Below are 17,335 nucleotides of genomic sequence, written 5' to 3' on the forward strand. Positions count from 1 at the left end.
TTTCTTCACTATGCTCCATGATCCCTGTCATCACAATGTTCTAGAACAATTGTCATAACAATGCTCCATGACCCCTGTAATCACAATGCTCCATTCCCTTTTCATCACAGTGCTACAGAATTCTGGTCATCACAATATTCCATAACCTTGTCATCACAATGCTCTATGACCCCTGTCATCACAATGCTCCACGACACTTGTCATCACAATGATGCATGACCACATTCATCACAATGCTTCATGACCACTGTCATCACAAAGCTCGATGACCCTTGTCATCACAATGCTCCATGCCGTTGTCATCAGAATGCTCCTTGGCCCCTCTAATCTCAATGGTCCATGCCCATTTTATCACAATGCTCCAGAATTCTTGTCATCATAATGTTCCATGGCCGTGTCATCACAATGCCCCATGACCCCTGTCATCACAATGCTCCTTGGCCCCTGTCATCCCAGTGCTCCATGATATCTTTCTTCACAATTCTAGATGACCACTGTCAACACAATGCCCCATGACACCTGTCTTCACATTTCGCCATGGCCCTTGTCATCGCAATGCTCCATGAATCGTGTCATCACAATATTCCAGGACAATTTTCGCCACAATTATCCTTGACCACATTCATCTGAATACTCCATGGCCTATGTATTCGCAATTTTTCATGGCCCCTGAAATCAAATTGCTCCATGTTCCCTTTCTAACAATGCTCCATGACCAATGTCAACACAATGTCCCATGACGCCTGTCAACACAATGCTCCATTGCCCGTTTCATCACTATGCTCCATGATCCCTGTCATCACAATGTTCTAGAGCAATTGTCATCACAATGCTCCATGACCCCTGTAATCACAATGTTCCATTCCCTTTTCATCACAGAGCTACAGAATTCTGGTCATCACAATATTCCATAACCGTGTCATCACAATGCTCTATGACCCCTGTCATCACAATGCTCCACGACACTTGTCATCACAATGATGCATGACCACATTCATCACAATGCTTCATGACCACTCTCATCACAATGCTCGATGACCCTTGTCATCACAATGCTCCATGCCGTTGTGATCAGAATGCTCCTTGGCCCCTCTAATCACAATGGTCCATGCCCATTTTATCACAATGCTCCAGAATTCTTGTCTTCATAATGTTCCATGGCCGTGTCATCACAATGCCCCATGACCCCTGTCATCACAATGCTCCATGGCCCCTGTCATCCCAGTGCTCCATGATATCTTTCTTCACAATTCTAGAGGACCACTGTCATCACAATGCCCCATGACACCTGTCTTCACATTTCGCCATGGCCCTTGTCATCCCAATGCTCTATGAACCGTGTCATCACAATATTCCAGGACACTTTTCGTCACAATGATCCTTGACCACATTCATCTGAATACTCCATGGCCTATGTATTCACAATTTTTTATGGCCCCTGAAATTAAATTGCTCCATGTTCTCTTTCTAACAATGCTCCATGACCACTGTCAACACAATGTCCCATGACGCCTATTATCACAATGCTCTATGGCCCCTTTCATCACTATGCTCCATGATCCCTGTCATCACAATGTTCTAGAACAATTGTCATCAAAATGCTCCATGACCCCTGTAATCACAATGCTCCATTCCCTTTTCATCACAGTGCTACAGAATTCTGGTCATAACAATATTCCATAACCGTGTCATCACAGTGCTCTATGACCCCTGTCATCACAATGCTCCACGACACTTGTCATCACAATGATGCATGACCACATTCATCACAATGCTTCATGAGCACTGTCATCACAATGCTCGATGATCCTTGTCATCACAATGCTCCATGCCGTTGTGATCAGAATGCTCCTTGGCCATTCTAATCACAATGGTCCATGCCCATTTTATCACAATGCTCCAGAATTCTTGTAATCATAATGTTCCATGGCCGTGTCATCACAATGCCCCATGACCCCTGTCATCACAATGCTCCATGGCCCCTGTCATCCCAGTGCTCCATGATATCTTTCTTCAGAATTCTAGATGAACACTGTCATCACAATGCCCCATGACACTTGTCTTCACATTTCGCCATGGCCCTTGACATCGCAATGCTCCATGAACCGGGTCATCACAATATTCCAGGACACTTTTCGTCACAATGATCCTTGACCACATTCATCTGAATACACCATGACGTATGTATTCGCAATTTTTCATGGCCCCTGAAATCAAATTGCTCCATGTTCCCTTTCTAACAATGCTCCATGTCCACAGTCAACACAATGTCCCATGACGCCTGTCAACACAAATCTCCATTGCCCCTTTCATCACTATGCTCCATGATCCCTGTCATCACAATGTTCTAGAAAAATTGTCATCACAATGCTCCATGACCCCTGTAATCACAATGCTCCATGCCCTTTTCATCACTGTGGTACAGAATTCTGGTCATCACAATATTCCATAACCATGTCATCACAATGCTCTATGACCCCTGTCATCACAATGCTCCACGACACTTGTCATCACAATGATGCATGACCACATTCATCACAATGCTTCATGACCACTGTCATCACAATGCTCGATGACCCTTGTCATCACAATGCTCCATGCCGTTGTGATCAGAATGCTCCTTGGCCCCTCTAATCACAATGGTCCATGCCCATTTTATCGCAATGTTCCAGAATTCTTGTCATCATAATGCTCCATGGCCGTGTCATCACAAAGCCACATGACCCCTGTCATCACAATGCTCCATGGCCCCTATCATCCCAGTGCTCCATGATATCTTTCCTCACAATTCTAGAGGACCACTGTCATCACAATGCCCCATGACACCTGTCTTCACATTTCGCCATGGCCCTTGTCATCGCAATGCTCCATGAACCGTGTCATCACAATATTCCAGGACACTTTTCGTCACAATGATCCTTGACGACATTCATCTGAATTCTCCATGGCCTATGCATTCACAATTGTTCATGGCCCCTGAAATCAAATTGCTCCATGTTCCCTTTCTAACAATGCTCCATGACCACTGTCAACACAATGTCCCATGACGCCTGTCAACACAATGCTCCATTGCCCTTTTCATCACTATGCTCCATGATCCCTGTCATCACAATGTTCTAGAACAATTGTCATCACAATGCTCCATGACCCCTGTAATCACAATGCTCCATTCCCTTTTCATCACAGTCCTACAGAATTCTGGTCATCACAATATTCCATAACCGTGTCATCACAATGCTCTATGACCGCTGTCATCACAATTCTCCACGACACTTGTCATCACAATGATCCATGACCACATTCATCACAATGCTCCATGCCTTTGTCATCAGAATGCTCCTTGGCCCCTCTAATCACAATGGTCCATGCCCTTTTTATCACAATGCTCCAGAATTCTTGTCATCATAATGTTCCATGGCCGTGTCATCACAATGCCGCATGACCCCTGTCATCACAATGCTCCATGGCCCCTGTCATCCCAGTGCTCCGTGATATCTTTCTTCACAATTCTCGATGACCACTGTCATCACAATGCCCCATGACACCTGTCTTAACATTTCGCCATGGCCCTTGTCATCGCAATGCTCCATGAACCGTGTCATCACAATATTCCAGGACACTTTTCGTCACAATGATCCTTGACCACATTCATCGGAATACTCCATGGCGTATGTATTCGCAATTTTTCATGGCCCCTGAAATCAAATTGCTCCATGTTCCCTTTCAAAACAATGCTCCATGACCACTGTCAACACAATGTCCCATGACGCCTGTCAACACAATGCTCCATTGCCCCTTTCATCACTATGCTCCATTATCCCTGTCATCACAATGTTCTAGAACAATTTTCATCACAATGCTCCATGACCCCTGTAATCACAATGCTCCATGCCCTTTTCATCACTGTGCTACAGAATTCTGGTCATCACAATATTCCATAACCGTGTCATCACAATGCTCTATGACCCCTGTCATCACAATGCTCCACGACACTTGTCATCACAATGATGCATGACCATATTCATCACAATGCTTCATGACCACTGTCATCACAATGCTCGATGACCCTTGTCATCACAATGCTCCATGCCGTTGTCATCAGAATGCTCCTTGGCCCCTCTAATAACAATGGTCCATGACCTTTTTATCACAATGCTCCAGAATTCTTGTCATAAAAATGTTCCATGGCCGTGTCATCACAATGCCCCATGACCCCTGTCATCACAATGCTCCATGGCCCCTGTCATCCCAGTGCTCCGTGATAACTTTCTTCACAATTCTCGATGACCACTGTCATCACAATGCCGCATGGCACCTGTCTTCACCTTTCGCCATGGCTCTTGTCATCGCAATGCTCCATGAACCGTGTCATCACAATATTCCAGTACACTTTTTGTCACAATGATCCTTGACCACATTCATCTGAATACTCCATGGCCTATGTATTCGCAATTTTTCATGGCCCCTGAAATCAAATTGCTCCATGTTCCCTTTCTAACAATGCTCCATGACCACTGTCAACACAATGTCCCATGACGCCTGTCAACACAATGCTCCATTGCCCGTTTCATCACTATGCTCCATGATCCCTGTCATACACAATGATCTAGAAAAATTGTCATCACAATTCTCCATGACCCCTGTAATCACAATGTTCCATTCAATTTTCATCACTGTGGTACAGAATTCTGGTCATCACAATATTCCATAACCGTGTCATCACAATGCTCTATGACCCCTGTCATCACAATGCTCCACGACACTTGTCATCACAATGATGCATGACCACATTCATCACAATGCTTCATGACCACTGTCATCACAATGCTCGATGACCCTTGTCATCACAATGCTCCATGCCGTTGTGATTAGAATGCTCCTTGGCCCCTCTAATCACAATGGTCCAGGCCCATTTTATCACAATGCTCCAGAATTCTTGTCATCATAATGTTCCATGGCCGTGTCATCACAATGCCCCATGAACCCTGTATTCACAATGCTCCATGGCCCCTGTCATCCCAGTGCTCCATGATATCTTTCTTCACAATTCTAGAGGACCACTGTCATCACAATGCCCCATGACACCTGTCTTCACATTTCGCCATGGACCTTGTCATCGCAATGCTCCATGAACCGTGCCATCACAATATTCCAGGACACTTTTCGTCACAATGATCCTTGACCACATTCATCTGAATACTCCATGGCGTATGTATTCGCAATTTTTCATGGCCACTGAAATCAAATTGCTCCATGTTCCCTTTCTAACAATGCTCCATGTCCACTGTCAACACAATGTCCCATGACGCCTGTCAACACAAATCTCCATTGCCCTTTTCATCACTATGCTCCATGATCCCTGTCATCACAATGTTCTAGAACAATTGTCATCACAATGCTCCATGACCCCTGTAATCACAATGCTCCATGCCGTTTTCATCACTGTGCTACAGAATTCTTGTCATCACAATATTCCATAACCGTGTCATCACAATGCTCTATGACCCCTGTCATCACAATGCTCCACGACACTTTTCATCACAATGATGCATGACAACATTCATCACAATGCTTCATGACCACTGTCATCACAATGCTCGATGACCCTTGTCATGACAATGCTCCATGCCGTTGTCATCAGAATGCTCCTTGGCCCCTCTAATATCAATGGTCCATGACCATTTTATCACAATGCTCCAGAATTCTTGTCATAATAATGTTCCATGGCCGTGTCATCACAATGCCCCATGATCCCTGTCATCACAATGCTCCTTGGCCCCTGTCATCCCAGTGCTCCATGATATCTTTCTTCACAATTCTACATGACCACTGTCATCACAATGCCCCATGACACTTGTCTTCACATTTCGCCATGGCCCTTGACATCGCAATGCTCCATGAACCGTGCCATCACAATATTCCAGGACACTTTTCGTCACAATGATCCTTGACCACATTCATCTGAATACTCCATGGCGTATGTATTCGCAATTTTTCATGGCCCCTGAAATCAAATTGCTCCATGTTCCCTTTCTAACAATGCTCCATGTCCACTGTCAGCACAATGTCCCATGACGCCTGTCATCACAATGCTCCATGGCCCCTTTCATCACTATGCTCCATGATCCCTGTCATCACAATGTTCTAGAACAATTGTCATCACAATGCTCCATGACCCCTGTAATCACAATGCTCCATTCCCTTTTCATCACAGTGCTACAGAATTCTGGTCATCACAATATTCCATAACCGTGTCATCACAATGCTCTATGACCCCTGTCATCACAATGCTCCACGACACTTGTCATCACAATGATGCATGACCACATTCATCACAATGCTTCATGACCACTGTCATCACAATGCTCGATGACCCTTGTCATCACAATGCTCCATGCCGTTGTGATCAGAATGCTCCTTGGCCCCTCTAATCACAATGGTCCATGCCCATTTTATCACAATGCTCCAGAATTCTTGTCATCATAATGTTCCATGGCCGTGTCATCACAATGCCCCATGACCCCTGTCATCACAATGCTCCATGTCCCCTGTCATCCCAGTGCTCCATGATATCTTTCTTCACAATTCTAGAGGACCACTGTCATCACAATGCCCCATGACACCTGTCTTCACATTTCGCCATGGACCTTGTCATCGCAATACTCCATGAACCGTGTCATCACAATATTCCAGGACACTTTTCGTCACAATGATCCTTGACCACATTCATCTGAATACTCCATGGCGTATGTATTCGCAATTTTTCATGGCCCCTGAAATCAAATTGCTCCATGTTCCCTTTCTAACAATGCTCCATGTCCAGTGTCAACACAATGTCCCATGACGCCTGTCATCACAATGCTCCATGGCCCCTTTCATCACTATGCTCCAATATCCCTGTCATCACAATGTTCTAGAACAATTGTCATCACAATGCTCCATGACCCCTGTAATCACAATGCTCCATTCCATTTTCATCACAGTCCTACAGAATTCTGGTCATCACAATATTCCATAACCGTGTCATCACAATGCTCTATGACCGCTGTCATCACAATTCTCCACGACACTTGTCATCACAATGATCCATGACCACATTCATCACAATGCTCCATGCCGTTGTCATCAGAATGCTCCTTGGCCCCTCTAATCACAATGCTCCATGCCCTTTTCATCACTGTGCTACAGAATTCTGGTCATCACAATATTCCATAACCGTGTCATCACAATGCTCCACGACACTTGTCATCACAATGATGCATGACCACATTCATCACAATGCTTCATGACCACTGTCATCACAATGCTCGATGACCCTTGTCATCACAATGCTCCATGCCGTTGTCATCAGAATGCTCCTTGGCCCCTCTAATCACAATGGTCCAGGCCCATTTTATCACAATGCTCCAGAATTCTTGTCATCATAATGTTCCATGGCCGTGTCATCACAATGCCCCATGACCCCTGTCATCACAATGCTCCATGGCCCCTGTCATCCCAGTGCTCCATGATATCTTTCTTCACAATTCTAGAGGACCACTGTCATCACAATGCCCCATGACACCTGTCTTCACATTTCGCCATGGACCTTGTCATCGCAATGCTCCATGAACCGTGTCATCACAATATTCCAGGACACTTTTCGTCACAATGATCCTTGACCACATTCATCTGAATACTCCATGGCGTATGTATTCGCAATTTTTCATGGCCCCTGAAATCAAATTGCTCCATGTTCCCTTTCTAACAATGCTCCATGACCACTGTCCACACAATGTCCCATGACGCCTGTCATCACAATGCTCCATGGCCCCTTTCTTCACTATGCTCCATGATCCCTGTCATCACAATGTTCTAGAACAATTGTCATCACAATGCTCCATGACCCCTGTAATCACAATGCTCCATTCCCTTTTCATCACAGTGCTACAGAATTCTGGTCATCACAATATTCCATAACCGTGTCATCACAATGCTCTATGACCCCTGTCATCACAATGCTCCACGACACTTGTCATCACAATGATGCATGACCACATTCATCACAATGCTTCATGACCACTGTCATCACAATGCTCGATGACCCTTGTCATCACAATGCTCCATGCCGTTGTGATCAGAATGCTCCTTGGCCCCTCTAATCACAATGGTCCATGCCCATTTTATCACAATGCTCCAGAATTCTTGTCATCATAATGTTCCATGGCCGTGTCATCACAATGCCCCATGACCCCTGTCATCACAATGCTCCATGTCCCCTGTCATCCCAGTGCTCCATGATATCTTTCTTCACAATTCTAGAGGACCACTGTCATCACAATGCCCCATGACACCTGTCTTCACATTTCGCCATGGACCTTGTCATCGCAATACTCCATGAACCGTGTCATCACAATATTCCAGGACACTTTTCGTCACAATGATCCTTGACCACATTCATCTGAATACTCCATGGCGTATGTATTCGCAATTTTTCATGGCCCCTGAAATCAAATTGCTCCATGTTCCCTTTCTAACAATGCTCCATGTCCAGTGTCAACACAATGTCCCATGACGCCTGTCATCACAATGCTCCATGGCCCCTTTCATCACTATGCTCCAATATCCCTGTCATCACAATGTTCTAGAACAATTGTCATCACAATGCTCCATGACCCCTGTAATCACAATGCTCCATTCCATTTTCATCACAGTCCTACAGAATTCTGGTCATCACAATATTCCATAACCGTGTCATCACAATGCTCTATGACCGCTGTCATCACAATTCTCCACGACACTTGTCATCACAATGATCCATGACCACATTCATCACAATGCTCCATGCCGTTGTCATCAGAATGCTCCTTGGCCCCTCTAATCACAATGCTCCATGCCCTTTTCATCACTGTGCTACAGAATTCTGGTCATCACAATATTCCATAACCGTGTCATCACAATGCTCCACGACACTTGTCATCACAATGATGCATGACCACATTCATCACAATGCTTCATGACCACTGTCATCACAATGCTCGATGACCCTTGTCATCACAATGCTCCATGCCGTTGTCATCAGAATGCTCCTTGGCCCCTCTAATCACAATGGTCCAGGCCCATTTTATCACAATGCTCCAGAATTCTTGTCATCATAATGTTCCATGGCCGTGTCATCACAATGCCCCATGACCCCTGTCATCACAATGCTCCATGGCCCCTGTCATCCCAGTGCTCCATGATATCTTTCTTCACAATTCTAGAGGACCACTGTCATCACAATGCCCCATGACACCTGTCTTCACATTTCGCCATGGACCTTGTCATCGCAATGCTCCATGAACCGTGTCATCACAATATTCCAGGACACTTTTCGTCACAATGATCCTTGACCACATTCATCTGAATACTCCATGGCGTATGTATTCGCAATTTTTCATGGCCCCTGAAATCAAATTGCTCCATGTTCCCTTTCTAACAATGCTCCATGACCACTGTCCACACAATGTCCCATGACGCCTGTCATCACAATGCTCCATGGCCCCTTTCTTCACTATGCTCCATGATCCCTGTCATCACAATGTTCTAGAACAATTGTCATAACAATGCTCCATGACCCCTGTAATCACAATGCTCCATTCCCTTTTCATCACAGTGCTACAGAATTCTGGTCATCACAATATTCCATAACCTTGTCATCACAATGCTCTATGACCCCTGTCATCACAATGCTCCACGACACTTGTCATCACAATGATGCATGACCACATTCATCACAATGCTTCATGACCACTGTCATCACAAAGCTCGATGACCCTTGTCATCACAATGCTCCATGCCGTTGTCATCAGAATGCTCCTTGGCCCCTCTAATCTCAATGGTCCATGCCCATTTTATCACAATGCTCCAGAATTCTTGTCATCATAATGTTCCATGGCCGTGTCATCACAATGCCCCATGACCCCTGTCATCACAATGCTCCTTGGCCCCTGTCATCCCAGTGCTCCATGATATCTTTCTTCACAATTCTAGATGACCACTGTCATCACAATGCCCCATGACACCTGTCTTCACATTTCGCCATGGCCCTTGTCATCGCAATGCTCCATGAACCGTGTCATCACAATATTCCAGTACACTTTTGGTCACAATGATCCTTTACCACATTCATCTGAATACTCCATGGCCTATGTATTCACAATTTTTCATGGCCCCTGAAATTAAATTGCTCCATGTTCCCTTTCTAAAAATGCTCCATGACCACTGTCAACACATTGTCCCATGACGCCTGTCATCACAATGCTCCATGGCCCCTTTCATCACTATGCTCCGTGATCCCTGTCATCACAATGTTCTAGAACAATTTTCATCACAATGTTCCATGATCCCTGTAATCACAATGCTCCATTCCTTTTCATCACAGTGCTAGAGAATTCTGGTCTTCACAATATTCCATCACCGTGTCATCACAATGCTCTATGTCCCCTGTCATCACAATGCTCCACGACACTTGTCATCACAATGATGCATGACCACATTCATCACAATGCTTCATGACCACTCTCATCACAATGCTCCATGCCGTTGTCATCAGAATGCTCCTTGGCCACTCTAGTCACAATGGTCCATGCCCTTTTTATCACAATGCTCCAGAATTCTTGTCATCATAATGTTCCATGGCCGTGTCATCACAATGCCCCATGACACTTATCATCACAATGCTCCATGGCCCCTTTCATCCCAGTGCTCCATGATATCTTTCTTCACAATTCTAGATGACCAGTGTCATCACAATGCCGCATGACAGCTGTCTTCACATTTCGCCATGGCCCTTGTCATCGCAATGCTCCATGAACCGTGTCATCACAATATTCCAGGACACTTTTCGTCACAATGATCCTTGACCACATTCATCTGAATTCTCCATGGCCTATGTATTCAAAATTGTTCATGGCCCCTGAAATCAAATTGCTCCATGTTCCCTTTCTAACAATGCTCCATGACCACTGTCAACACAATGTCCCATGATGCCTGTCAACACAATGCTCCATTGCCCGTTGCATCACTATGCTCCATGATCCCTGTCATCACAATGTTCTAGAACAATTGTCATCACAATGCTCCATGACCCCTCTAATCACAATGATCCATTCCCTTTTCATCACAGTGCTACAGAATTCTGGTCATCACAATATTCCATAACCGTGTCATCACAATGCTCTATGACCCCTGTCATCACAATGCTCCACGACACTTGTCATCACAATGATCCATGACCACATTCATCACAATGCTTCATGACCACTGTCATCACAATGCTCGATGACCCTTGTCATCACAATACTCCATGCCGTTGTCATCAGAATGCTCCTTGGCCCCTCTAATCACAATGGTCCATGCCCATTTTATCACAATGCTCCAGAATTCTTGTCATCATAATGTTCCATGGCCGTGTCATCACAATGCCCCATGACCCCTGTCATCACAATGTTCCATGGCCCCTATCATCCCAGTGCTCCATGATATCTTTCTTCACAATTCTAGATGAACACTGTCATCACAATGCCCCATGACACCTGTCTTCACATTTCGCCATGGCCCTTGTCATCGCAATGCTCCATGAACCGTGTCATCACAATATTCCAGGACACATTTCGTCACAATTATCCTTGACCACATTCATCTGAATACTCCATGGCCTATGTATTCGCAATTTTTCATGGCCCCTGAAATCAAATTGCTCCATGTTCCCTTTCTAACAATGCTCCATGACCACTGTCAACACAATGTCCCATGACGCCTGTCAACACAATGCTCCATTGCCCGTTTCATCACTATGCTCCATGATCCCTGTCATCACAATGTTCTAGAACAATTGTCATCACAATGCTCCATGACCCCTCTAATCACAATGTTCCATTCCCTTTTCATCACAGTGCTACAGAATTCTGGTCATCACAATATTCCATAACCGTGTCATCAAAATGCTCTATGACACCTGTCATCACAATGCTCCACGATACTTGTCATCACAATGATGCATGACCACATTCATCACAATGCTTCATGACCAGTCTCATCAAAATGCTCGATGACCCTTGTCATCACAATGCTCCATGCCGTTGTGATCAGAATGCTCCTTGGCCCCTCTAATCACAATGGTCCATGCCCTTTTTATGATAATGCTCCAGAATTCTTGTCATCATAATGTTCTATGGCCGTGTCATCACAATGCCCCATGACCCCTGTAATCACAATGTTCCATGTACCCTATCATCCCTGTGCTCCATGATATCTTTCTTCACAATTCTAGATGACCACTGTCATCACAATGCCCCATGACACCTGTCTTCAGATTTCACCATTGCCCTTGTCATCGCAATGCTCCATGAACCGTGTCATCACAATATTCCAGGACACTTTTCGTCACAATGATCCTTGACCACATTCATCTGAATACTCCATGGCCTATGTATTCGCAATTTTTCATGGCCCCTGAAATCAAATTGCTCCATGTTCCATTTCTAACAATGCTCCATGACCACAGTCCACACAATGTCCCATGACGCCTGTCATCACAATGCTCCATGGCCCCTTTCATCACTATGCTCCATGATCCCTGTCATCACAATGTTCTAGAATAATTGTCATAACAATGCTCCATGACCCCTGTAATCACAATGCTCCATTCCCTTTTCATCACAGTGCTACAGAATTCTGGTCATCACAATATTACATAACCGTGTCATCACAGTGCTCTATGACCCCTGTCATCACAATGCTCCACGACACTTGTCATCACAATGATGCATGACCACATTCATCACAATGCTTCATGACCACTGTCATCACAATGCTCGATGATCCTTGTCATCACAATGCTCCATGCCGTTGTGATCAGAATGCTCCTTGGCCCTTCTAATCACAATGGTCCATGCCCATTTTATCACAATGCTCCAGAATTCTTGTAATCATAATGTTCCATGGCCGTGTCATCACAATGCCCCATGACCCCTGTCATCACAATGCTCCATGGCCCCTGTCATCCCAGTGCTCCATGATATCTTTCTTCACAATTCTAGATGAACACTGTCATCACAATGCCCCATGACACTTGTCTTCACATTTCGCCATGGCCCTTGACATCGCAATGCTCCATGAACCGTGTCATCACAATATTCCAGGACACTTTTCGTCACAATGATCCTTGACCACATTCATCTGAATACACCATGACGTATATATTCGCAATTTTTCATGGCCCCTGAAATCAAATTGCTCCATGTTCCCTTTCTAACAATGCTCCATGTCCACTGTCAACACAATGTCCCATGACGCCTGTCAACACAAATCTCCATTGCCCCTTTCATCACTATGCTCCATGATCCATGTCATCACAATGCTCTAGGACAATTGTAATCACAATGCTCCATGACCCCTGTAATCACAATGCTCCATGCCCTTTTCATCACTGTGGTACAGAATTCTGGTCATCACAATATTCCATAACCGTGTCATCACAATGCTCTATGACCCCTGTCATCACAATGCTCCACGACACTTGTCATCACAATGATGCATGACCACATTCATCACAATGCTTCATGACCACTCTCATCACAATGCTCGATGACTCTTGTCATCACAATGCTCCATGCCGTTGTCATCAGAATGCTCCTTGGCCCCTCTAATCACAATGGTCCATGCCAATTTTATCGCAATGTTCCAGAATTCTTTTCATCATAATGCTCCATGGCCGTGTCATCACAAAGCCACATGACCCCTGTCATCACAATGCTCCATGGCCCCTGTCATCCCAGTGCTCCATGATATCTTTCCTCACAATTCTAGAGGACCACTGTCATCACAATGCCCCATGACACCTGTCTTCACATTTCGCCATGGCCCTTGTCATCGCAATGCTCCATGAACCGTGTCATCACAATATTCCAGGACACTTTTCGTCACAATGATCCTTGACCACATTAATCTGAATTCTCCATGGCCTATGTATTCACAATTGTTCATGGCCCCTGAAATCAAATTGCTCCATGTTCCCTTTCTAACAATGCTCCATGACCACTGTCAACACAATGTCCCATGACGCCTGTCATCACAATGCTCCATGGCTCCTTTCATCACTATGCTCCATGATCCCTGTCATCACAATGTTCTAGAACAGTTGTCATCACAATGTTCCATGACCACTGTAATCACAATGCTCCATTCCCTTTTCATCACAGTGCTACAGAATTCTGGTCATCACAATATTCAATAACCGTGTCATCACAATGCTCTATGACCCCTGTCATCACAATGCTCCACGACACTTGTCATCACAATGATCCATGACCACATTCATCACAATGCTTCATGACCACTGTCATCACAATGCTCGATGACCCTTGTCATCACAATGCTCCATTCCGTTGTCATCAGAATGCTCCTTGGCCCCTCTAATCACAATGGTCCATGCCCATTTTATCACAATGCTCCAGAATTCTTGTAATCATAATGTTCCATGGCCGTCTCATCACAATGCCCCATGACCCCTGTCATCACAATGCTCCATGGCCCCTGTCATCCCAGTGCTCCATGATATCTTTCTTCACAATTCTAGAGGACCACTGTCATCACAATGCCCCATGACACCTGTCTTCACATTTTGCCCTGGCCCTTGTCATCGCAATGCTCCATGAACCGTGTCATCACAATATTCCAGGACATATTTCGTCACAATTATCCTTCACCACATTCATCTGAATACTCCATGGTCTATGTATTCGCAATTTTTCATGGCCCCTGAAATCAAATTGCTCCATGTTCCCTTTCTAACAATGCTCCATGACCACTGTCAACACAATATCCCATGACGCCTGTCAACACAATGCTCCATTACCCGTTTCATCACTATGCTCCATGATCCCTGTCATCACAATGTTCTAGAACAATTGTCATCACAATACTCCATGACCCCTGTAATCACAATGTTCCATTCCCTTTTCATCACAGTGCTACAGAATTCTGGTCATCACAATATTCCATAACCGTGTCATCACAATGCTCTATGACCCCTGTCATCACAATGCTCCACGACACTTGTCATCACAATGATGCATGACAACATTCATCAAAATGCTTCATGACCACTCTCATCACAATGCTCGATGACGCTTGTCATCACAATGCTCCATGCCGTTGTGATCAGAATGCTCCTTGGCCCCTCTAATCACAATGGTCCATGCCCATTTTATCACAATGCTCCAGAATTCTTGTAATCATAATGTTCCATGGCCGTGGCATCACAATGCCCCATGACCCCTGTCATCACAATGCTCCATGGCCCCTGCCATCCCAGTGCTCCATGATATCTTTCTTCACAATTCTAGAGGACCACTGTCATCACAATGCCCCATGACACCTGTCTTCACATTTGCCCTGGCCCTTGTCATCACAATGCCCCATGACACCTGTCTTCATATTTCGCCATGGCCCTTGTCATCGCAATGCTCCATGAATCGTGTCATCACAATATTCCAGGACAATTTTCGCCACAATTATCCTTGACCACATTCATCTGAATACTCCATGGCCTATGTATTCGCAATTTTTCATGGCCCCTGAAATCAAATTGCTCCATGTTCCCTTTCTAACAATGCTCCATGACCACTGTCAACACAATGTCCCATGACGCCTGTCAACACAATGCTCCATTGCCCGTTTCATCACTATGCTCCATGATCCCTGTCATCACAATGTTCTAGAGCAATTGTCATCACAATGCTCCATGACCCCTGTAATCACAATGTTCCATTCCCTTTTCATCACAGAGCTACAGAATTCTGGTCATCACAATATTCCATAACCGTGTCATCACAATGCTCTATGACCCCTGTCATCACAATGCTCCACGACACTTGTCATCACAATGATGCATGACCACATTCATCACAATGCTTCATGACCACTCTCATCACAATGCTCGATGACCCTTGTCATCACAATGCTCCATGCCGTTGTGATCAGAATGCTCCTTGGCCCCTCTAATCACAATGGTCCATGCCCATTTTATCACAATGCTCCAGAATTCTTGTCTTCATAATGTTCCATGGCCGTGTCATCACAATGCCCCATGACCCCTGTCATCACAATGCTCCATGGCCCCTGTCATCCCAGTGCTCCATGATATCTTTCTTCACAATTCTAGAGGACCACTGTCATCACAATGCCCCATGACACCTGTCTTCACATTTCGCCATGGCCCTTGTCATCCCAATGCTCTATGAACCGTGTCATCACAATATTCCAGGACACTTTTCGTCACAATGATCCTTGACCACATTCATCTGAATACTCCATGGCCTATGTATTCACAATTTTTTATGGCCCCTGAAATTAAATTGCTCCATGTTCTCTTTCTAACAATGCTCCATGACCACTGTCAACACAATGTCCCATGACGCCTATTATCACAATGCTCTATGGCCCCTTTCATCACTATCCTCCATGATCCCTGTCATCACAATGTTCTAGAACAATTATCATCAAAATGCTCCATGACCCCTGTAATCACAATGCTCCATTCCCTTTTCATCACAGTGCTACAGAATTCTGGTCATAACAATATTCCATAACCGTGTCATCACAGTGCTCTATGACCCCTGTCATCACAATGCTCCACGACACTTGTCATCACAATGATGCATGACCACATTCATCACAATGCTTCATGAGCACTGTCATCACAATGCTCGATGATCCTTGTCATCACAATGCTCCATGCCGTTGTGATCAGAATGCTCCTTGGCCATTCTAATCACAATGGTCCATGCCCATTTTATCACAATGCTCCAGAATTCTTGTAATCATAATGTTCCATGGCCGTGTCATCACAATGCCCCATGACCCCTGTCATCACAATGCTCCATGGCCCCTGTCATCCCAGTGCTCCATGATATCTTTCTTCAGAATTCTAGATGAACACTGTCATCACAATGCCCCATGACACTTGTCTTCACATTTCGCCATGGCCCTTGACATCGCAATGCTCCATGAACCGGGTCATCACAATATTCCAGGACACTTTTCGTCACAATGATCCTTGACCACATTCATCTGAATACACCATGACGTATGTATTCGCAATTTTTCATGGCCCCTGAAATCAAATTGCTCCATGTTCCCTTTCTAACAATGCTCCATGTCCACAGTCAACACAATGTCCCATGACGCCTGTCAACACAAATCTCCATTGCCCCTTTAATCACTATGCTCCATGATCCCTGTCATCACAATGTTCTAGAAAAATTGTCATCACAATGCTCCATGACCCCTGTAATCACAATGCTCCATGCCC

This window comes from Eschrichtius robustus, unplaced genomic scaffold (genome assembly GCF_028021215.1).
Source record: "Eschrichtius robustus isolate mEscRob2 unplaced genomic scaffold, mEscRob2.pri scaffold_26, whole genome shotgun sequence".
NCBI classification, from domain to species: Eukaryota; Metazoa; Chordata; class Mammalia; order Artiodactyla; family Eschrichtiidae; genus Eschrichtius; species Eschrichtius robustus.